General features: G+C 43.0%; 2 protein-coding genes across 3 annotated transcripts in view; one reads left to right on the forward strand and one right to left on the reverse strand.

The window, feature by feature from the left end:
- Window positions 1-22,769, forward strand: part of MCF2L2 (MCF.2 cell line derived transforming sequence-like 2) — a 317,075-nt gene that overhangs the window by 196,163 nt on the left and 98,143 nt on the right. The gene's annotated exons all lie outside the window — the stretch shown is intronic.
- Window positions 1-22,769, reverse strand: part of B3GNT5 (UDP-GlcNAc:betaGal beta-1,3-N-acetylglucosaminyltransferase 5) — a 38,065-nt gene that overhangs the window by 14,294 nt on the left and 1,002 nt on the right. The window lies entirely within an intron of this gene.

Consider the following 22,769-nt stretch of genomic DNA (forward strand, 5'->3'; position numbering starts at 1 on the left):
AAAGTAAAAGAATCACCTCTGTAAAAATCAGGATGGTAAATACCTTACAGGGTAATCAGATTCAAAACAGAGATCCCTCTAGGCAAAACCTTGAGTTACAAAAAGACACAAAAGCAGGAATATACATTCCATTCAGCACAGCTATTTTACCAGCCATTAAACAAAAGAAATCCAATGCATTTCTAGCTAGATTACTTACTAACTTTTTACAGGTTTCAGAGGAACAGCCGTGTTAGTCTGTATTCGCAAAAAGAAAAGGAGTACTTGTGGCACCTTAGAGACTAACCAATTTATTTGAGCATGCTCATGCTCAAATAAATTGGTTAGTCTCTAAGGTGCCACAAGTACTCCTTTTCTTTTAACTTTTTACAGGAGTTCTGAGCTGCATTCCTGATCTGTTTCCGGCAAAAGCATCTCACACACACATAGCCTGACCCTTTGTTTCCTCCCCCCCCAAGCTTTGAAAGTATCTTGTCTCTTCATTGGTCATTTTGGTCAGGTGCCAGCGAGGTTACAGGTAAAAGGGTTTTGCCTCTGGCCAGGAGGGATTTTCTCACACGGTGGACAGAAAGGTGGTTACCCTTCCCTTTATATTTATGACATGGTCTCGAACTTTTCACTAAAGTTGTTTCCAGTAGTCTGTGAAAAAGCAGAACCTTTCATAGACGACCAAGACAATGCTGGGTCCTTGTGAGCGTAGGCTGACTTTTGCAAGCTTCCTTTCTCACCACGCTAAAGGTTTTGTGAAAACCATCTTTTAACTGAGCAAGCCCCCATAACAGTGCTGTTCTTCCTGTTCAGAACTCTAGGCATTTCTGCTCCCCCCCCTTCCCCCGTGTGGGGAGGGGAAGTCTTCTGAGAATAGCCAGTCTGGAAGAAAATTAGCAGGACCATTTGGAAGAAATACTTCCCTGTGCGATTTGACATTTGATCAGAATTCACCTCTCCCTCCTTCCCTGGCTTGTTCTAACCCATACATACACTTTTATGAGCAGAGTATACCAATAGCAAGTATTCCAGGAGTGATTTAAGCCATGCCCCTATTTAAATGTACACTTGACACATTTATGCAGGGATTCTGGTACTGGCCCACCAGACTTTTACAACAGGTCCTCAGGGAGTAGGTCTACACTGCTAGTGGCAGTTTGGGTAGGCACAGCCCCCACTAGCTTTAACTAGCTCAGTAAAAACAGCAGACGACAACATGGCGGCATACACTAGGAATGCAAGTATGTAACCAGGATTCCAAGCATGCTCATGTAGTCCATGCTGAAGTCTATGCTGCCGTGTCCCACTGTTTTGTTGTGTTTTTGGGCAGTGCTAGCTAGATTAGGCCTACCTCAGCTGCAGTCTGGCCTCTGATTGCACAGTAGGCATACCCACGTAAAAGTGCAATAAGAGAACCCAGGTGGCTATACTGCTCCTTTTGTTCTCAGAACTAAACAGCAAGACGCACGTAAGTGGCCACATCCCTTTAACGTGTTAAGGGATTGAGATCTTTTGTGCATGATAAGAGCAATAGGAATTGTCAACTTCCTATTCCACCCCAGGGGACAGTGTGATGCAAACACCATCATCAACTCACAGGGCAGCATTTCTAAAATACAGATTAGGATTTGTAGGGAACTGGAACAATTTGTATAGTGGGGGTGCCGAGAGCCATTGAACCAAAAACTGTTAACCTTGTATAGAACGGAAATCACTTCAAGCCAGGGGGTACGGCAGCAGCCCTAGTTCCAGCACCTATGGTAGTGCATTTGTTTCCCCTCCTCACCCTCCAGGGTGCTGACCATGTTCTTGAAGTAGATCTGGCTGCCTCATAATGGAATACGATCATTTGTTAAAATACATCTAGAAGTGGCCAGGCCCACTTAAGTTGCTTTTGATTTATGGCATTATACAATAATGCAAGGTTTCAGAAGCTATTGTTTGTAGTAGTGCATGTATTCTCTGAATGGCTGTAGCACATTTGTGCAATTTAGAGAAGATAAAAGCTGTTGTTCTACAATCAAATTACACGTTTCAGAGGGGCAGCCGTGTTAGTCTGTATCAGCAAAAACAACGAGGAGTCCTTGTGGCACCTTAGAGACTAAAATTTATTTGGGCATAAGCTTTCATGGGCTAGAACCCACTTCATCGAATGCATGGAGTGAATATACAGGAGCACGTATAATACATGAAAGGATGGGGGGTTGCTTTACCAAGCGTGAGGTGAGTTACACTGTAAAAATTACAGTTGTGTGTTCTCTAAACCTCTCATTAAACATTGAGGATGTCAGGCCAATTGATCACAGTGCGAAGCAAACCTACTTTGGGGAGAAGTGGGATGGGCAGCAGAGAGATGAACAATGTAGTAAATGCATAGGCATGGGAGGGAGAGCAGAAGAGAATGATAGTTTCCTATAACCATGTTCATCTTATGAGTTAGCATTTATCAGTTCAGGGCCTGCAGAGCCCGCTTATGGTCCCAGCTGAACTCACTTTTAAATTATAGCAAGTTTAGGATCCAAGAGCAAAAACGTTTTCAGACTTGTATCTGAAGCTCAAAATATGACATTACTAGCTTAATTTTAGGTACATGTAGGTTTGACATTTTAGCTTTAAATCACATTAGCCTGAAATGGACATCTGGTCCCTTAAAATCTCACGTATTTATATAGGCCATACACAGCCCCATGACTTCAGTGGGACTGCTCCTGGGAGTAAATATTTGCAGGATGAGGATCTGAACTTTTATAAGCACCTTTTGCCTTATTTGTATTGACAGTGAGATTCCAGGAGGTAAAGATTATATTCAATTATCCATTCTCCACTAAAAGAAAAGGAGTACTTGTAGCACCTTAGAGACTAACCAATTTATTTGAGCATGAGCTTTCGTGAGCTACAGCTCACTTCATCAGATGTATACCGTGGAAACTGCAGCAGACTTTATATACACACAGAGATCATGAAACAATACCTCCTCCCACCCCACTGTCCTGCTGGTAATAGCTTATCTAAAGTGATCATCAGGTGGGCCATTTCCAGCACAAATCCAGGTTTTCTCACCCTCCACCCCCCCCACACAAATTCACTCTCCTGCTGGTGATAGCCCATCCAAAGTGACAACTCTTTACATAATCAAGTCGGGCTATTTCCTGCATAAATCCAGGTTCTCTCACATCCCCCCCACCCCCATACACACACAAACTCACTCTCCTGCTGGTAATAGCTCATCTAAACTGACCACTCTCCACTAAGTTGTTGTTGCGTGTATTTTGTTTGTGGTGTGGTTTTTGTTTTTTTCCTTCCCCTCCCTCCCTCTCCATTTTGTCATAGACTAGCTTGCATCATTTTCCAAAAGAGCCATTTTCTACCCAAGTACCATCAAGTCAAAACAATGTTCTCCTTTGTCAAGTCTACACAAGATTTGCTATGGGTGAAAGGTTAACACATTTCATCCTGTTCCAGATAATTTAAGAGACCGTGTTTATATGAAGGGGGGGAAAATGATGAATATTTCTGTTCTCAGGGGAATATAGGCAGAGTCAGCTCTTCCAGGGCAGGAGCATATTTCCTTACCACAAATACAATCCATCAGTTTAAATCTGCTGACTGTAGTGCCTCCCCTTAAGACTTTTCTGAAGCACGAGCAAGTTTTGCTAGACCTAAGCATGCATTTGGAGCAGATAGTTTTTTTAAATTTTAAGAAGAATGCTAAATACAAATATAGGTTCATTGCCTGAAAATATAATCACCCATGGTGAATGAGATGCTTTCTCTGGCGAGTGCTGGGATCCAAACTATATACAAAAACAACGAGTCGTCCTTGTGGCACCTTAGAGACTAACAAATTTGGGCATAAGCTTTCATGGGCTAAAACCCACTTCATCAGATGCATGGAGTGGAAAATACAGTAGGCAGAAGGTGTATGTTGTTTTTGGCTATATAGACCAACATGGCTACCAGTCTGAAAACTATATACAGTACTTCTCTAGAACTTAAGCTTTCCTTTAAAAATTAATAGTACAAGTTTACCTTTGCAACTCTACATGTTACTAGGTCATGTGCCAATGAAGAGCAGTCTACCTAAGGAGTCTGCAGACAGCCCCAGTGTCTCCGCTCCTCTTTCTCACAGCTTTGCCAAGCAGCAGCAGATGGGTTTCACTGGTGTTTTTCAGAACTCTAACAAGTCTCTTATTTAGCATTTTTTCTTAAAATTCCAGTTCATGGAGTCAAGTGGTTACCATGAGAGTCTCAGCGGTCATTTAAAAAAAAATTTTCTAGCCCTTGTGGTTGCAGAGAAAAGCTTGAAAACACAACCCTACTTTCCAAAGGCTGGTATGACTATTAGAGAGCACACATGCCCCAGCAGAGTCCTGGGTTGGCACTCAGATAAACCAGTAGCCTCCTTAACAGATGGGAGGAGAGTCAGGGCACAGATCATGGTCCTCAGATTTTTCTGTTGGGGCTCCTACCCTGTCATTTTTGTATACGTTTGGTTAGTTAGCACATTTCCTCACCCCAAAGTCCTAGATACTTTTATTCTGTTCCATCTTCAACACTGAATTCTTGCTTTAACCAAGGTGTTTGGGGGAAAAAAAAACAAAACAAAAAAATAAATAAAACTACACCCCCCACTACGACCCCCACACAACCAAAGTTGCAAAAGCACTCGAGAGCAAAGCATAAAACACATAAAAATGTAGGACATTTGCTATAAACATATGGCCATTATAGTGATACTAAGGTAAGCTACATCTATACTTAATGTATCACCCTGAAAATTCATAAGATCAGGAGTAATCAAGGGTCACTTTAAATCATCAAGGGACAAATTCTGTTAATTATCCCAACTGAAGGCAACGGGGGACTGCACAGGTGTTGTTGAGAGCAGGATTTAGTACCCACCGCTTCAAGTTCCTAGAGACAGTGGTTTCTATTCCAATTGTATTTGCCATGCAGTCTTTATAGTCCCTTCTGGATTGCAGATACAGGCTCTGTGGCAGCCAGCATTACAAGCAGAGTGACACTAAACACACAGGAGTTTCACTTTCTTGCATGCTGCTGCAAAGTTTAGATGATCTGCCACAGATTTTCCATATCTGAACAAGCTAACTGTTTAAGGCAGTTTTATCTGTGGAAAGTTATGAAAAATAGATAGATCAACAACACACTGTTTTTGTTTCCTTTAGAAGGTGATGTATCTGTTTAAGCTACGTAGCTGCCAAGCTATTCTTTTCCTCAGCTTCAAAGCTCTTTTTAACACAATTACGCTATCCAGAAACCTTGCATGCACCTATTCCCTGGAGCATTCCAGCGATAAATTACACCCCCCACCCCACTCTCTCTCACACACATACGTTTGGTCTGTCACCTTGTATCCACTTATGCCATTTTATACTGCATGTTTTGAAGCAAAAGCTTTGCACAGCTCATCTACTGTACAGATCACTGCATGTTTAACCTGAGTCAGTAGAGGTAGAATTTGTATGGAGTAGTCAGCTCTCGGATCGGTCTGCTCTTCCTTATGAGCACTGAAGGGGATATTTGTCCAGGCTTTGATTATTTTTCACACAACTTCCGGTGCTTTCTTCGCCAGCTTTCTAGTCAATCCTTGCTCCCTTTTAAAATCAGTCTAGAATGCTTCCATCCTCCCCACCCCACGCTCCCTACAAGCCCCTCTTCAAAACCTCTCAGTACGTGTTCACTAGGGAGCAATAGTTACCATGTGTGGGCTAACACATGGGAAAATCCTAGTTTGTAGTGGTCTCAAGTTGTTAGCAGCAGCTTGAGGTGAACCCTAGGCTCCCCCTTAGTGTTTATCTCGACCAACTAATGCTACGAAGTGCACTCTTCACTAGGATTTTACATGGAGCTGGGTAACAGGAGGTAAGCACACACTTTCTCCTCCCCCAATAAAGATAAGGCCTCATTAGCTTACCTTTGCTGCTCACATTTTTGTCTACAAGATCTTGCCCAACCTGGTTCACTCCTGCCTCTGTTCTTTTTCTGCCTCTTAGCTCCTCCTTCCCCCCCCATCAAGTAGGGTCACCAGATGTCCCAATTTTATAGGGACAGTCCCGATATTTGGAGCTTTTTCTTATATAGGCTCTTATTACACCCCACCCCCATCTCGATTTTTCACACTTGCTATCTGGTCACCCTACCACTAAACCATGTGTCCTCCCTCCCCTTGATCTCTGTATATTTGACATCAGCCATGAAGATCTTGAAGGCCCATTACTTCCCACATCCCCTTAGTGTTACTTTTGGTGTATCTGTTTTACTGAGGTAGGATCATAACTTTATATCTTCCTGTAAAGTATGCACTGCACACAGCTGGTGATGTGTCCCCCCCCCAAAAAAAAAGCCACCCCCTTCTTTTCCAGTACTCATTTACCATTCCTTCTGTATGTGGAATGTAGTGAGGTTTGATTTTTTTTTTTTAAAAGCTCCCTAAAAAACATAACCAACCAACGTGCAGTATTGCATTAACAACATTCGAGTGCCAGGGGATGCTAAATGATGGCTTCAAGAGAAAACTCAACTCTGTATATTTGCTGTTATTGGACCACATATGCTATTATGGTATTTGAAAGTTTGGCTTAAAAAGACAATTTAATCCATCTTCAAAATCCAATATGCAAGGTTTGCCTCCAGAAGTAGGCTCTGCATGCATAAGTACACTTACCTGATTTGAAAGAAACAAAAATACCAAGATTTGCCCAAGCAACTAGAGACTTTTTTGGTCACGCATCTTGACACTTTGTAACATCTACACTAGAGAGCCTATGGTGGCGTGGCCTCCTAGTGTAGACGCTGCCTATGTGGATAGGAGGAATTCTTCTGCAGGTATAGGCTAGGTCTACATTTAAAGCACTACAGCTGTGCCTTTGCTGCACTTCAGTGTAGACAGTTACTACAGTGAAAGCGGAGGGGGGGTGGGTTTCTGCCATCACTGTAGTAAGTCTACCTCCCCAAGAGGCAGTAGCTAGGTCAATGGCAGAATTCTTCTGTTGACCTAGCTCTGTCTAGGCAGGGACTTAGGACAATTCAGCTATGTTGCTCAGGAGTGTGGATTTTGCATGCCCGAGTGATGTAGCGGTGTCAATTTTGTTTTCTAGCATAGGCCAGCCCGCAGTAACACCACCTCCCTGAACAACATTAGCTCTGTCAGCTTAGTTGTGTCTACACTGTGGGTTCTGCAGAGGAGAGAGGGACCATTAACATGTATGGTAAGTATGCCACATGGCCAAACTATAATTTCCACAAGAACCAAAAACTGGAGTTTCCTTCACTTCCTTACCCCTTTGTGCTCTTCAGCCTTCTTGCTACACAGCCTTCTTCCACAAGGCCCTTTCCTTCAAAGGAAGTCTAATATATACATACCCACCCACTCAACACACACACACACACCCCTCCACCCCCCAATACACCCCCAAAGTTTCCATGGAGGCTTCAAGAAAATGCCCGTCCTCCCCTCAAGAAAGCATTAGAAAGATAAAGCAAAGACACTGACCACATATTGTGGAAACAAGACAAGCTCTGTTGTCACTAACTTTTTGTTGCATCCCCATGTAACCTGGTTTAGATCGTAAGACCACAGAGTCATTCAGGTCAGGGACCTTTTCTGTGAAGTGCCAATAACATGGAGCTCTATAAATAATTTTGAGCACAAACACAGCACTGGCCTTCAGCATATGCAGTACAAGGCAATACTTTGTCTCCTACACTTTTGTTGGTTCATAGTCGTTCACTGGCACAGCTATTTCTCTCTCCGCCTGGCATAGCCTGTAGGTGAAGAACTTATCACCTTGAACCACTTCCTGAACCATCAGATTGAGGCTTCACAAACTGTAAGGACAACACTCTTTACCTGCTTAAAAAGAATATTATGTCGCTTTATTTGAATGTAGCATTGGCATTTAACATGCCTGATCTCTGAACAAAGCAAGATAAATATCCTCTCCCTAGGAGAACTTGAGTGAGTTGCATTTGAAACATGCAGGCTTAGATGCTTTTGAACAGACACCCATGAATTTGAGTGGATAATCACATAAAATATTTTCACATATGTTTTTATGCTCTAACACAACACATAAACAGCTGTTTCCTTTCCCTACTTTTTTCCCCCCCACCAACTTGGGAGTTTACAGAGCCACATGCACAAAGCACCTTTTCAAATGTTTCAATAGCCAGAAATACTACTGTAGTGTTCTAGTTAAACAGTTCTTCAAAACCCACCAGTCACTGGTCCTCAATAAAGACTGGAGACCAAGCCATGTTAAGCTGCAACCTGGTAGCCTATACTGAAGCAACATTGCAGACTTATCAGTAAATGAGGGTGGAGTTTCTTTGGTTGGGAGGGGCGGGGGGGTTACGTTACAGGTCTGTGGCAGTGAGGCACAGCAAGGCATTGCTTTAGCCATAAATCATATGCCTTGCATGTGTATTGAGTAAAATATGGCCTAACATTTAAACATTAAGTGCCTTACTGTAAAACAAAAACACCCCTAACGTCCCTTACAATAGGTCTAGTAAGTCTCTATCCCTGTTGAATGGCAAAAAAGACTAGTTTTGAAGCATGACTGGGGTACGCTTCCTGCTTACAGTCTCTGAAGTGCTCCTTAATGTGTTCTGTACACTTTAACAATATAAGAACGTGGGTTTTTTTTGTTTTTGTTTTTTAAAGTGAAGCTAAACTAGCACAGAGGCTGTGTAGACAGCCTTATTTTGGTTTAAGCCAGGCTTATTTTTAGTTTAGCTTCAGTCAAGAAACCACTCCAACTGATGTAAGCCACTCAAAATTAAAGAAGGATGTCAACACAGGGGTTTGTACTAATTTAACAAAAAACACAGTTTAAAAGCAAGCTTTCCAATTTTGGCAAGACTTCAGCTTTAAGTATTTCTACAACTTTAAGTTCTTTAACAGAGTCCCCCCCCCCCCCCCCCAAAAAAAAAAAAAAAGGGAATTGTTTGTATTTAAACTCAGATATTGCAGTGCTTCGGGTCTGGGACCTGAAGAGCTCTGTGTAGCTCCAAAGCTGGTCTCTCTCACCAACAGAAGTTGGTCCAATAAAAAGATTTACCTCACACACTAGGTCTGTCGAATATCCTGGAACAGACATGGCTACAACTACACTGCATACAAAAATGTTAATTTGAAGATAAGATGGCAGGCCAGGCTTGACAAGCCTAAGTATCCTCTACTAGGGAGAAGAGAAAAAAGAAAAAAAAGTTTTCATTTCTTCCCTTTTTGAGCCAGGATGTCGTCAGTTAAAACAAGCATCTGCTCCTCAGAACAGAAACAACAACATATTTAGAGTTCCAGCTGGTAGCCTTGGCAGCAGCTTTCCCTGCAACCACATTCCTTCAAAGCTATGTATATTTTCTTCCAAGAGCTAGGTAGAAGGACTTAATATGTACTAAAGTTTTACCTTGTCTGCTTACAAGACCAAAGCAGGCTGAATGGAGATAGACCCTGTGGTAATTTTATGTGTTCCAAAACAAAGCTAGGAGGCCTAGTTCTAGTTTTTAAACCCTATGCTCATTTTCAAGCCTGGTTCATCACCTCCTGTTTCCTTTGGAATAGGAACAGCTGAACTACTGCATAGCTCAGGAAGCTGCTGGGTGGGAGGCCATACGGATGCTGAGGATGGTACAATTTTTTAGAAAAGTTATTTCAAATATACGCAATGTAAAGAGACAAACCATTGCAGAACAAGATAGCAGTAGGGGAGTCAAGTTTGTCACGAGACAGAAAGAGGAAAAACTGAAAAGCCAAAAACCAGCCATGTTTGTTACAACTTGACTAAACTGCTGATTTTTCCCTTCTACCGTGGAGGTCATCTGCCAGGTATTACCATAAAATACAAGTGGAATCTCAGAGCAAACTCTTCCACTCTTGTATTGCTAATTTTGTAAGAATTAAACATTCATATTTTTATTCCAATACCACTAGCATACAACTTTCAAAGAAATTAGTACAGTCTTGTATACACTAGGAATCTGAATTTGCTTTCACAGCAGGGATGTAGGGTAGATAATGTTTTTCATAAGTTTCTCATAGTAGCTAATACCAATTCAGTTTTGGTTATACGAACAATAATGGGAGTCCTGGTGGGGACAGGCCACTGGCTGGCAACTACTGCGTCAATTAGACCTTACTGCAGCCCATGCAACTCCACCAGTAGAAGCAGTAATGAATAGGCACAGGGTGTAGACGTTTGTTACCAGCATGCACCTACACTACTGTTGAAGTTACATTTAAGTTTACTAGTGTAAAAGCCATGCATGGAGTCTTCCATATTAGACTGGACCTGAATTTCTAATGAAAGAGGGGAAAAAAGATCCCCATCATAAAGAAACAGTGTTCAGTTTTTCCTGCTTCATAGTTGTGTGTGTCACCTTTAGAGAGACAGATACACACTTCAAATTTTCATAGTAAATAAGTCAGCACTTGCACCACCGGGAATCTATTCAACAGGGTGGAATGTCATTGCACATAAAAGGTGATCAGGTTCCCAGCAGGAAAAATATTTAAAACAGGATTAAGCAGTCAAATATCTATCGAGAGGACCACATTCAACCTTAACATAAGCTAATATAACTCCAACTTTCGTGATGACAAGTCTTTTTATCCTAGAGATAAATGTAGTTCTGGGTTCAAAAAAATTGAAACAAAGTAGTTATGCCCCATCTTAACACAAGTGGGACATGGTTGAAGCTAATGAGGTGGGGTCAAGGAGAAGAGAGCCTGCATCAGTACAAAATTTGGTTCAGTGATTGAACATACAAATTTGGGGGAAAGGTTAGAAGCAAAATTCAGTATTTTTATTGGAAGCGAAAAAAGGAGAAGTATATTTTCAGTTAAGTCCCCTTGCCCACTTTTGTCCTAGTTACTGATGTGAAGTTTTGGAAGGTTTTTTTGCACTTCAAAGTTGATGAGACCACACTCGCACTGTCCTTTCTAGTTATTTTGGGAGATGTAAGTGATTCATTTTGTTTACATAAATAAAAACCAACAAAAAAAAGGCAACTTTAAAATTTCAGAGGCTGGGTTTTGGTCCTAGAGCGGATGACAACATCACTTTACAATCTTTGCATATCTTATGTATAGAATATTTGTGGTTTTAAAGAATTTGCTAGTGATTAATTAAAAAATTAAGTTGCATCACCCTCATAAATTAGGCAAGTATTGTTATCTCCATTTTACAGATAGAGGTATAATATGACACGCCTGAATTACACTGATTCTCTTTTGCGTTGCACCTCATGTAGTCATTTACATCTGGGCACAGCTGGTTCCAGACACCATTATTAGCGTGGAACCTTATTGCACACGCAAGCAGATCAGTTTGCATGAAGAATTCATATTTGAGAGCATTTCACAACTAAGTCACAGGTAGGAGTGACTAAACATCGCGGTAAAGAATCAGGCCCAAAGCCCACAGGAAGATGGAAATAAAAAGAAAGGCACAATTTGCAGGTGGAATGGTAGGAACCTATCTGCAATAGCAAGCTTCATAGCAGCTATGAAGTTCCCTAACGTAGAAAAGGCCACCATTCCCCAACCCCAAAACTTGCACAAAGGCTGGCAGCAGCAACATAATTGAAGATGTCCTTAATGATCTAAACACGTGTTTTTGTCCCTAACTAGATTTGTTAGATTTATGGAAATAATGTGCTTAAGTGATTTCTATTCCAGTCCATGGGCTATAGATCTGTAAACCATAAGACCAGCTTTTTTTTTTAAACGTGAACCATAGACCTTTTCTATGCTAAAACACCAATGTAGAGAGGAGGCTTCCAGGAATTTAAGAATTGAATATGGATCCAGCTGAAGTATGGAGATTGGTTTAGCTGCCTTTCAATGGAATCTTGTTTTCTTTAACTTTTTTGCTGCAGTCAGATGGGATTTATGTACATAAAGTTTACCAGCACCTTGTCACCTGCTTTGGTTCAGCACCGGAACCAGTGTTGATCCACATATGGGCCCTCTCACCCCACCCAGCTCTGGGTCAGCAATTCAAAGAAATAAGCTAGGGGAAGGTTGGGGGCAAGCTTGTTTGTCTTTGTAGTTAGTTATCCTTTGTGGGGAACAATCCCCCCCAATCCTGCAAAGAGCAGCATTCTGGTGCACAGCACCAAACCACCCGAGATCTCATGTGAAGAGACAGCAGCATAGGAGGAGTCTCTGCTGCTAGCACAGGTACCACATCCTTAGGCGTTACTTTATTTTCTCAATTAGAATGCAAATACAGACAGTTTATTTCATTACATAGCTATGTTTGCTCCTGAACTTGATCAGTGGGCTGGGTGCCACCAATACAGAACATTCTAAACCAGACCTGAACAGAGTAGAATACAGGCACAGTGATCTGCAGGAGACTGAACAATGAGAACCCAGAGAGTTTCTCCGAGAAGTGGCAAACAACTACCTGGAGGTGTACTGGAAAAATGGGCAAGTCTTTCTCTAGGGACATAAGGAGATGACCAAAAACAAACAGGTTGTTGGTTGACTTTGTTTTTAAATAGCTATCGAAGGTCAGAGTGTAAATTTTATATAGCTCAAATGTTAGTCAAAAAAATAAACTGAAAAAAAAATTAATATTTAATTAGGTAGCTCTGATCCCCAGTAAGTTTTAATCCAACTGTGAAAACTAGAAGAGCTCCAGGCTCTTGAATTTCCTAGAGCATGTCACTCTACTCTCTGATGGTTACATCACACAACATACACCAAAGTTACAGGCAGCTGTGTCTGGTGGTGTGGATTCACTCTTGGCAGAGCACCGTAAAGGAAGTACACACACAGGCTGTTCCTTTGGAACACAAAACAAGGAAGCTGGTGTGAGAATCAAGTTGCTACAGCTTTCAGAGTAACAGCCGTGTTAGTCTGTATTCGCAAAAAGAAAAGGAGTACTTGTGGCACCTTAGAGACTAACCAATTTATTTGAGCATAAGCTTTTGTGAGCTATAGCTCACTTCATGAGATGCATGTTTTGTTTTGTACTCACGAAAGCTTATGCTCAAATAAATTGGTTAGTCTAAGGTGCCACAAGTACTCCTTTTCTTTTTGCTACATCTGCAACTGTGTACACAGTCCAGCTAGGCAGATGGCCAGCAGGGCCTTCCGATCTTTATCTTATGTTATATTTTAGATTGGGTTGATTAACTCTTAATTCTGTCTTGCTAAGCACATTAACTAGACTATGTTCTTGTTCTCATTCCCTTCAAATTCCTTCTTATTTTTGATTATACCTGTATCTTCTTATTGTTGATTACACCCGTTGCGGTATCTTCAGTTCTTTCTGGGAGGACTGTACAAAGCCTAACTGTCCTAACTTTATCCTTCAGAACAGTCATAATATTGACTACAGCGTGACCACAAGATTAGGACTTTACTGCAGGCTCAAACATATGGTACCGCCCACTGAGAAAAGGTTAATTCTACCCAACTATCTGCAGTAGTCATAGGCAGACACCACCTATACGTAATTTTCCTCCCATCATTTCATCTTTCATTTGGCCTCACCCTACGCATTCCACTTTAAGATGTGCCCTATATTAAGTGGTCACCCACAAGCAGACCAGTATGTGATCGCTGACTACAGACATAAATAAACGCACCAAATCACTCCTGTAGCTCCTTTTGTCCATGGATCTCCAAGTGTTTTTACAAACCCTGACTCATGAAACCTAACAACACTCCATGAGGCAGGCTGTATTTTATAGGTCGCTCCTGGGACAGACTGACAATATCCTGAACAAAGCTTATGGAACTGAGATAAACTATATTGAATTTAGGTCAATACCTTTGGGGTACAGTGTATTAAAAATGCAGCTGTGTAGGTACCTTCTCTGGTAGGAAGGGGATGCTAATGTACTTCTTTTATCAGTCCTTCGCATATCTCTCCGAAGGAGCAGCTTCATATACACTAGTTCAGACTGGATATTCCAAGGACCAAAGACAAAGAAAGGATTTTTGGGTAAATAGCCTGGTTTTAATTAAGCTCATGGCCTTCTTCCTGATCCAACAGATAAGATCCCTGGTCCACAGAGCACCTCAAATCTTAGGATAGGTTGGAAAGACTGGGCCTCCTGAGGCCCCATAAGACGGGCGCTTGCTCTGAGCTGACGTCGTGATGAACATGTAACTGCAAGGAAACCCCTAGAGTAGGGGCTGACTGACTGCTCCTGCCAGAATACACCTTAGGGTATGTCTACACTACGAAATTAGGTCAAATTTATAGAAGTCGGTTTTTTAGAAATTGGTTGAATATATTCGAGTGTGTGTCCCCCCACAGAAAATGCTTTAAGTGCATTAACTCGGCAGAGTGCTTCCACAGTACCGAGGCTAGAGTCAACTTCTGGAGCGTTGCACTGTGGGTAGCTATCCCACAGTTCCCGCAGTCTCCGCTGCCCATTGGGATTCTGGGTTGAGATCCCAATGCCTGATGGGGCTAAAACATTGTCGCGGGTGGTTCTGGGTGCATATCGTCAGGCCCCCGTTCCCTCCCTCCGTGAAAGGAAGGGCAGACAATCGTTTTGCGCCATTTTTCCTGAGTGACCTGTGCAGACGCCATACCACGGCAAGCATGGAGCCCACTCAGCTCATTGTCATCATATGTCTCCTGGGTGCTGGCAGACGCGGTACTGCATTGCTACACAGCAGCAGCAACCCATTGCCTTGTGGCAGCAGACGGTGCAATAGGACTAGTAGCCATCATCGTCATGTCTGAGGTGCTCCTGGTCGCCTGTGTGAGGTCGATCAGGAGTGCCTGGGCAGACATGGGTGCAGGGACTAAATCTGGAGTGACTTGATCAAGTCATTCTCTTTAGTCCTGCAGTCAGTCCTATTGAACCATCTTATGGTGAGCAGGCAGGAGATGAGGATGGATAGCAGTCGGATTGCACCATCTTCTGCCGGGCAGCCATGAGATGTGGATGGCATGCAGTCCTTCTGCACCATCTGCTGCCAGCCAAAGATGTAAAAGATAGATGGAGTGGATCAAAACAAGAAACAGACCAGACTTGTTTTGTACTCATTTGCAACCCTCCGCCCCGCCCCCCGTCTAGGGGACTCATTCCTCTAGGTCACACTGCAGTCACTCACAGAGAAGGTGCAGCGAGGTAAATCTAGCCATGTATCAATCAGAGGCCAGACTAACCTCCTTGTTCCAATAAGAACAATAACTTAGGTGCACCATTTCTTATTGGAACCCTCCGTGAAGTCCTGCCTGAAATACTCCTTGATGTAAAGCCACCCCCTTTGTTGATTTTAGCTCCCTGTAAGCCAACCCTGTAAGCCGTGTTGTCAGTCGCCCCTCCCTGCGTCAGAGCAACGGCAAACAATCGTGCATTTGAGTTGAGACTACTGTCCAGAGCAGTCACAATGGAGCACTCTGGGATAGCTCCCGGAGGCCAATACCGTCGAACTGTGTCCACAGTACCCCAAATTCTACCCGGCAAGGCCGATTTAAGCACTTGTCAGGGGTGGAGTAAGGAAATCGATTTTAAGAGCCCTTGAAGTCGAAATAAAGGGCTTCATCGTGAGGACAGGTGCAGGTTTACATCGATTTAACGCTGCTAAATTCGACCTAAAGTCCTAGTGTAGACCAGGGCTTAGGGTGAACTCTGGCAAGTTTATTAGCATGCATGTAGGTTCTTTCATTGATTTTAAAGTGTTTTCTCCGTTGTGCTTTTACCTTAAGCAAAAAATAGGCTTGCATAGAAAAACCGGTGTGGTACTTTTAACATTGGCAATCACTCTGTTTCCAGTCTCTGAAGAGATAGCAGGCACATGTGCTTGGGCAGCCTGTCTGCTGGAAAGACTACAGAGAAGGCAGAGAAATGTGTAGCCTGGAAATACTCTGGTCAGAAGGGAGTAAGAGACTTATTCCCCACTGAGGGGGAAATGTAGGTACAGCTGCTTTGAACTGGGACACGTATAATGGAGGTGCGTGTGGGATCTATAGCAGCATCCGATGAAGTGAGCTGTAGCTCACGAAAGCTCACGCTCAAATAAATTGGTTAGTCTCTAAGGTGCCACAAGTCCTCCTTTTCTTTTTGCGGATACAGACTAACACGGCTGTTACTCTGAAGCATGAATTGCATAAGTGCAGACAGCATTAAAAGCAAGTGTTGCAGAAGGAAAAGCATGGGGGGGGAGTCTCAGTTTTTTGGGGAAAGGAATAGTGGAGAGAGAAGGGGGAAATGAATTATGAACAGCTGGGGAAAAAACCAAAAAAATACAAAATCCGTTGGTTGAGCTGTACATGGAAAGAGAGCTCAACACAGAAGATCAGACTATTACATATGTGCCTGTATCAGCCATGGCAGTTATTTGAATAGAAAATATTACTAATCTGCATTTAGCTCTTACAATAGCCCTGTGTCCTTCTTAAAAAGGGGTTATACTGCCGATGTCATCTCATCTCCCTCTTTCTGCACGTTTTTATATATGCTTCTCTGCTGCCTACCCCATATACGCTTCCCACACTGGAGGCTGGTACCTACAGGGCATAATCATAGTCCATTTTGTTTTCTCCTATGTAGCAGCTAGGGTGGCTCCCCATTTCCAGCTGTTTCTACAGGACCCTAGGCTCTTTACTGCAGTGAGGTGCCCAGACACTTGCAGAGGCAGCTGGTATCAAGGAGAGCCAACACCATGTGACCAGCCAAATCTCTGCAGAGCAGCAGAAGCGTGTTGGCCCATTTAGTTCAGCAATTCCTCAGACTTCTTTGCTTCTCATGTCAATGACATTCAGACAACTACAAAGGCTCAAACAAGGCCCTCCACACCACTTGAGTTCCCTATAAGGGGTACAGGTTGAGTAGCTGTGCAGAGGGCTCCACACTTAATGTAGTCTCTGTGCTTATCCCAAATTGGCCAGAAGGGAGAGCGTTCCATGGGGCAGGTGTCACAGGTTTTGTGACCCAGTAGACTGCACCTACCTCACAAGGGGTAAGGAGGAGTTGCAGACAGTATTCCACCCTATAAAGTGGAATAGCATATTTGCAGGGGCTTTCTAGCAGCCTATCTGCAGGTTCGGTGCGGTGAATTCTCTTAATACAGCCCCAATTTGCTGCAAAATTCCCCATTTCACCCAGTCCTTTCTGCAAGACAGGTAGACTTAATATTAAAAACAAACAAAGACAGTACCACCTAGAAGTAGATGAGTGCGATACTAAGAACAAAAAACAGAACAGGCCCAGGACAGAGCAGCCAAGACAGCAAAGTGTCTCAAGGCATCATTCTACAATTCCTGTTTTGGCACTCTCATCATCTCCAGCTTGCCACAGTATTCCCATTATTTCTAATGGGTAGCAAACAGTTTATTGCTTGGTGGTGCCCTATAAAGCAGTTGGCTGTACAGTATGTGTTAGGCTCAGTTCAGGAAATTCAACTAATTACAAAAAGCCCTTAAAGCTTTCCTAGCACAAGGTAAGGAGAGACAAACACACACTATTCTTATACACATACACAAATAATGGGAGTTTCTTGGAGACTTCATGATCTTCACTCATACAGTGAAATAGCTCATAACTGTGTAAATTAATAACCTCCTGGACTTCATTCTGAATCAGGCTTATTCTGTCACAGCATTTAGATTCCCATTACTACGTTAGAGAGCTGCTAATTGGAGCGCTAGTGAAGGACAGAGGAAGACAGTATTTTTGTGGCTACCAGCATTAGTTAGAGACAGATTGTGAGCTCTTTGGAGTAAGAGCTATGGCTCCCTTCATGTTTGTATGGAGCTGAACAAACCGGCAGTTCTGAATTCAAGTCAGACAGACAATAAGCTACAGAATACACAGGAAGAGTTGATTCTGGCACCGCTTTAGGATGGGGAGGGGGGGGAGAATAACTATGGGAAGGTTTAGTGGAAAATGTATTAAAAAAGGATTTGAATGGAAAAGGGAAGTTGGCAGAGAAGCAGCAGGGAAGTGAGCACTAAATATAAGCCGCAGGAGAGAAAGGGACAAGGATGAGAGAGCCAAAGGATATAGAATGGGGGAAGGGAAAGGCATGAAGGAGACAGGCAGCAGGAAGAGGAGGAGGATTAAACAAGAACAGATGTGCATTATGAGAGAGTCAGGTTGGCAAATTAAACTTAACATCAAACAATGATGTATTCAAGTATATGTAATTTACTTGAGACCAAGTGACAAGTCTTAACACTAAGGCAGCTATACCAGCATTGGGAAGTTAGTCACTCCCATATGAATCAGTAATCTGATGACAAATTAGTTGCTGTATATTCCCTTAGTCTAGTTTGTAGAAGTATAAATACTGCACCCATCATTGTAATATGTAGGCACCAGTGCAGGCAGCTAGTAAAAACATTGTCAGATGTGGACAACAATTTTTACTTTGGAAGAAAAAAAAAAAAATCTTCCCTTTGATTAACTGTGGGATAATTGGCAGTTCTTTAGCAAATAAGAGGAGTAACACAAGTAACAAGGGACCTTACATTTTTTTAAAAGGTAATTCATGATAGCCTCACCTGTGCAACATCTTGTGAAAACTATCTGGGAACAGAAGTGAACTGAACAGAACACGTGGGGAGACAGGTTTTTCAGACTGAAGTCCCAGATTGAGTAAGTGTCTTAAAAAATTAAGGCAATGCAGTAGTTTGATCTAAATCTCTTCTGCCCATGTCCCAGCCATCCCTGGGAAAGTTAAAGATGCCACTGGTGAAGGGACATCCCCCTCTAGCACAGCCTTAGCAAAATAGGACTTAGTGTTAAAGATGGCGTGGGGGCTATTGCTGAGCACAAGGTGACTGATAGGGATGCATGGTCCACCTTTCAAGTCCAGAATGTTTTCAGAGCATGTTTTAGCATCCCTGGCAATTTCACAAGAACAATCATGTTTTGTCCAAGTTTTTGTAAAGAAGTCAGTTTTTGAAGGACCTAGTAGCCAACCAAGCCTCACCTGGGAAAGTTGACAGACTGGACTAGTATACGTGCCCCAAGGACTAGATGCCACAACACACTCGAATGTTATGCCACACAATAGGTCTAAAAATGTAGATACGATGGGAAGACTGAGGTGATGCTGGTAAGAGGGAAATGTGTCACAAAAATCTGCCTTTTCTAGAACATTCCCTACTTGAGGGAAAGTGTCCTGTTAGGTCAATCTGCAGCTCTTGGAAGACAGTTCCCACACTGAGTTGCAACCCCAAATGGGGTCACTTCCTTAGCAGATGGGGTTGTGGCAATCCCGAGTATGGAAGATGCCATTTTATCCATGGTGATCTTCATGCAAGCATGACCTTGCACGCACCATAAGGTCATGCTGTGCAAAGGATGCCATTTTGTAAAGTAAAATAGCATCCTCCATGTGGCATTGGATCGCAGGAAGCAATACATCTGAAAATGAGGTCATGCAAGGACAAGGTTTGGGAACTGCTGTTTTAGGATTCTTCCATCACTATTTGGGCATTGACTTTCACTTCCTTCTGCCAGCAACCAGAAAATTACACCCACATCCTGTCAGACACAGATGTGGCCACAGTGATCTATGTCCTCATGTGAGCACTAGACTTTGTTATAGTAACTCAGAGCAAAACCAAACACATCGTACAAGATGCAGCAGCCCATTTGCTTAGTGAACACATCTCCAACACCCAATCTAGATTTTCTGCACTGACTCCCCATTGAATACAGAGTTGAGTTTGAGGGGTCTCATTCAAGAGTGATCCACAGGATTACTCCTAGCTACTAGAGAGATACTACAATTATGTAGGCCATGTAAGTAGATAGTAAGATACTCTGGGTATGTTTTCGCTAGTACCGTTAAATCGCTACCACGGCCATGTAGTCGCGGTATCAGCACTAGGAGAGAGCTCTCCCAGCACTGAAAAACAAAATCCACCCCCACAAGGGGAGCAGCTCCCAGCACTGGGGCATGGTCTACGCTGCCACTTTACAGAGCTGAAACTTGCCGCACTCGAGGGGGAGCGGGTATTTTTCCACACCCAGTGAGGGAGAAAGTTGCAGGGCTGCAAAGTGGCAGTGTACACAAGGCCTCAGGGATACCAAAGCCTTGCTACACTTACCTTTTCTTTGCAGCTCAAGTGCATTAGTTCCACCTGCATTACCATCGATGGAAGTAGTAGTTTTGGCCACCCCAGGGACAATGCAACAGTGAGAAGTTTTAAGAAAAAGCTCAATGTTATCAAACTCTGTTTTTGACAGGTGCCAGATGAAGCTCTCAGTTAGGATCAGTATTTAGATTGCAAGTTCTTTAGGGCATGGATCTCACTTGTTTTCATATGTAAAGAACTTTACATGCTTTGGTTGCTGTAGAAACAAAACAATAGATGCAGTAGCCCACTGTTTACAGTATTTCAGACACTAAAATTCAGGAATTTCCACATACTCCTCCCCTGCCTTTGGGTAATTAATGTTCTGATTTTTTTCCCCCATAGTCATTAGTCCAGTTTGGCCAGGTTCAGATAGTGTGACCTGACTACCACAGTGGCCAGCATTTGGCACCAAACATCTTGCTTCTAACAAACATTTCCACAGTAATTTAAGACAGCACAGTTAAGTCACATCTCTGTTCCACTAAAAGAGGCTCAAAATTAGATTTTCTACCTTACTAAGCAGTAGGTACAACCACTGAAAGTTATGGGTGCAGAGTTTTATTTATTTATTTTTCTTCACTTTAGTTGTCTTCAACAGTGCCTTTGTAACTAACATTTTTTTTAATAGCAGAAAAACCTCCAAACTTCACACTGAAATCAGTCCAACCTGGCAGAAAACTTGTCTCCAGACAGACACCAGTCATGAACTTTGAGGTTTTTCTGTGCTCACTGTGAAACCATGCTATCCATCTGGTTTGTCACATCAGTGATGTTTTAGCTGCCTTTTGTTCCCCCATGTATGGGCTAGCATTTCTATGCATATTAAAAAAACCTCACAGGAGCAAATAATTTTGCATTTTAGAAGTTTGCTCCTTCATTTTCTAGGATGACCCTTTCCAACTGCAATGAGAAAAAAAAGATTGGTGAGGATGGGGAAAAAAAATACAAAACATTAGAGATGATAGGTCAGAAGAAACTCCCTCCCCCTCAAGCAATTGCAATGGATTTGGGCACTTATACACACTGCTGCTAGGAGGGACTGCATCAACTGACATAAATGGTACTGTAGTCACAAAACTAACATGTTCTTGTACATGGGAAAAGCCCATTAGGAGCAGAAAGCTCACTGGTCCCAATCCTCCACTGCTGTGTGTGGCTAACTCAAAATAGTAGCTTTTTACAGCCACTTTGCACAGGTGTAAATTAACTCCATGAAATGCAACGCCTTAGAGAATCAGGCCTAGGGGGTTTAAAATTGACTAGTTTCCTCGCCCACTAGCCATAGGATTACAAGGAAACCTAACTCTTGGCCATCCCAGGGGGATAGAAGTTAGAGGTTAGACTCTCCAAAAACTCTTAGGTCCCACAGTCTGCCTGCACTCCTTTCAAGTCCCAAGAAAAAAGCAAAGCCTCCACAGCTTCTTAGGGCACCCCTTTCTTTCACAGGGGCCCTGCTCGCACTGGGCGCCTGTCAGCCATTTCAGTCAAGATTTCACGGAGCAGGGGGGGAAGCTGTATGAAACAACATTGACTGGTTCAAGTCCCCAAGGAATTGTAAGCAGCCTTCCTGCAAATTCCAACCCACAAAGACCCAATGCAGATTAGGATTTAAGAAAGATGCTCCACAACTCCCACCATTTTCTATTGGCCCAGACCAAAGAGGGCTGCAAGAATTCAAGGCTAGCAGAAGTCTGTGCTGCCCCGCCACACTTTCTGATCCACACCCCCCAAAACGAAAAGGAGTACTTGTGGCACCTTAGAGACTAACCAATTTATTTGAGCATGAGCTTTCGTGAGCTACAGCTCACTTCATCAGATGTTCATCGTGAGCTGTAGCTCACGAAAGCTCATGCTCAAATAAATTGGTTAGTCTCTAAGGTGCCACAAGTACTCCTTTTCTTTTTGCGAATACAGACTAACACGGCTGTTCCTCTGAAATCCCCCAAAACGTGACACACAAATTCCCCCACCCCTAATCTGAAGCCACGAACTCCAAGCCTTGTCCAGAGGTTGTGAACAAGATCTAGAGGTCGTATGAAGGGGCACCACCTATTTCCACGTAAAATCCCAGTCCTCGCAACTCTGGCGGGAGCTGCTGCTGAGTTTCATTCAGCCTTGTCTGCTCCACTCTAGAGGGAAAGTCTGAAAAAATTTTCAACAGTATCCCTGCTCTGGAATTATATGGGGTGGTAGGAAAACCCCTCTAGAAAAATATATCACTCCTTTAAGTTCTACAGGCTTTTACAGTAGCTTCTGTAGGAACCACATCGGTTTCATCCCTGGGAAGATGAGCACACTTTGCAATCAAGTTAGTATTGGATGTGGTGACCAAGGCTGCCGAGCTAGCTCCGGGTGTGCGCTCGGCATCGGTAGAGAGCGGTAGAGAGCAAATTGCAACCACGTGGCCAGCCAGGGGCACAGTTCCTTTTTTCCTGAAGGAACAAAGGAAGTTACTGTGGGAAAGCCCTCCCTCTCGGCTAGGGGACAGATATATCCACAACACACAATGGAAACCTGTATTCAGGCTGCAAAATCAGGTGTCTGTTCACGTGCAAGGACAAAAAGTTTCTTTAGCCTTATTGCAGTGCCACTTTAATGCTTTACTTTGATCTAAAGTTGAGAGGCAGGATTCCTTTGTCCACCCCTCCAAGCGGGAAAAAGACACAGGTTTCTAAAGATTCAAGGAATACA

The sequence above is a fragment of the Caretta caretta genome, chromosome 9 (genome assembly GCF_965140235.1).
Source record: "Caretta caretta isolate rCarCar2 chromosome 9, rCarCar1.hap1, whole genome shotgun sequence".
Lineage (NCBI taxonomy): Eukaryota > Metazoa > Chordata > Testudines > Cheloniidae > Caretta > Caretta caretta.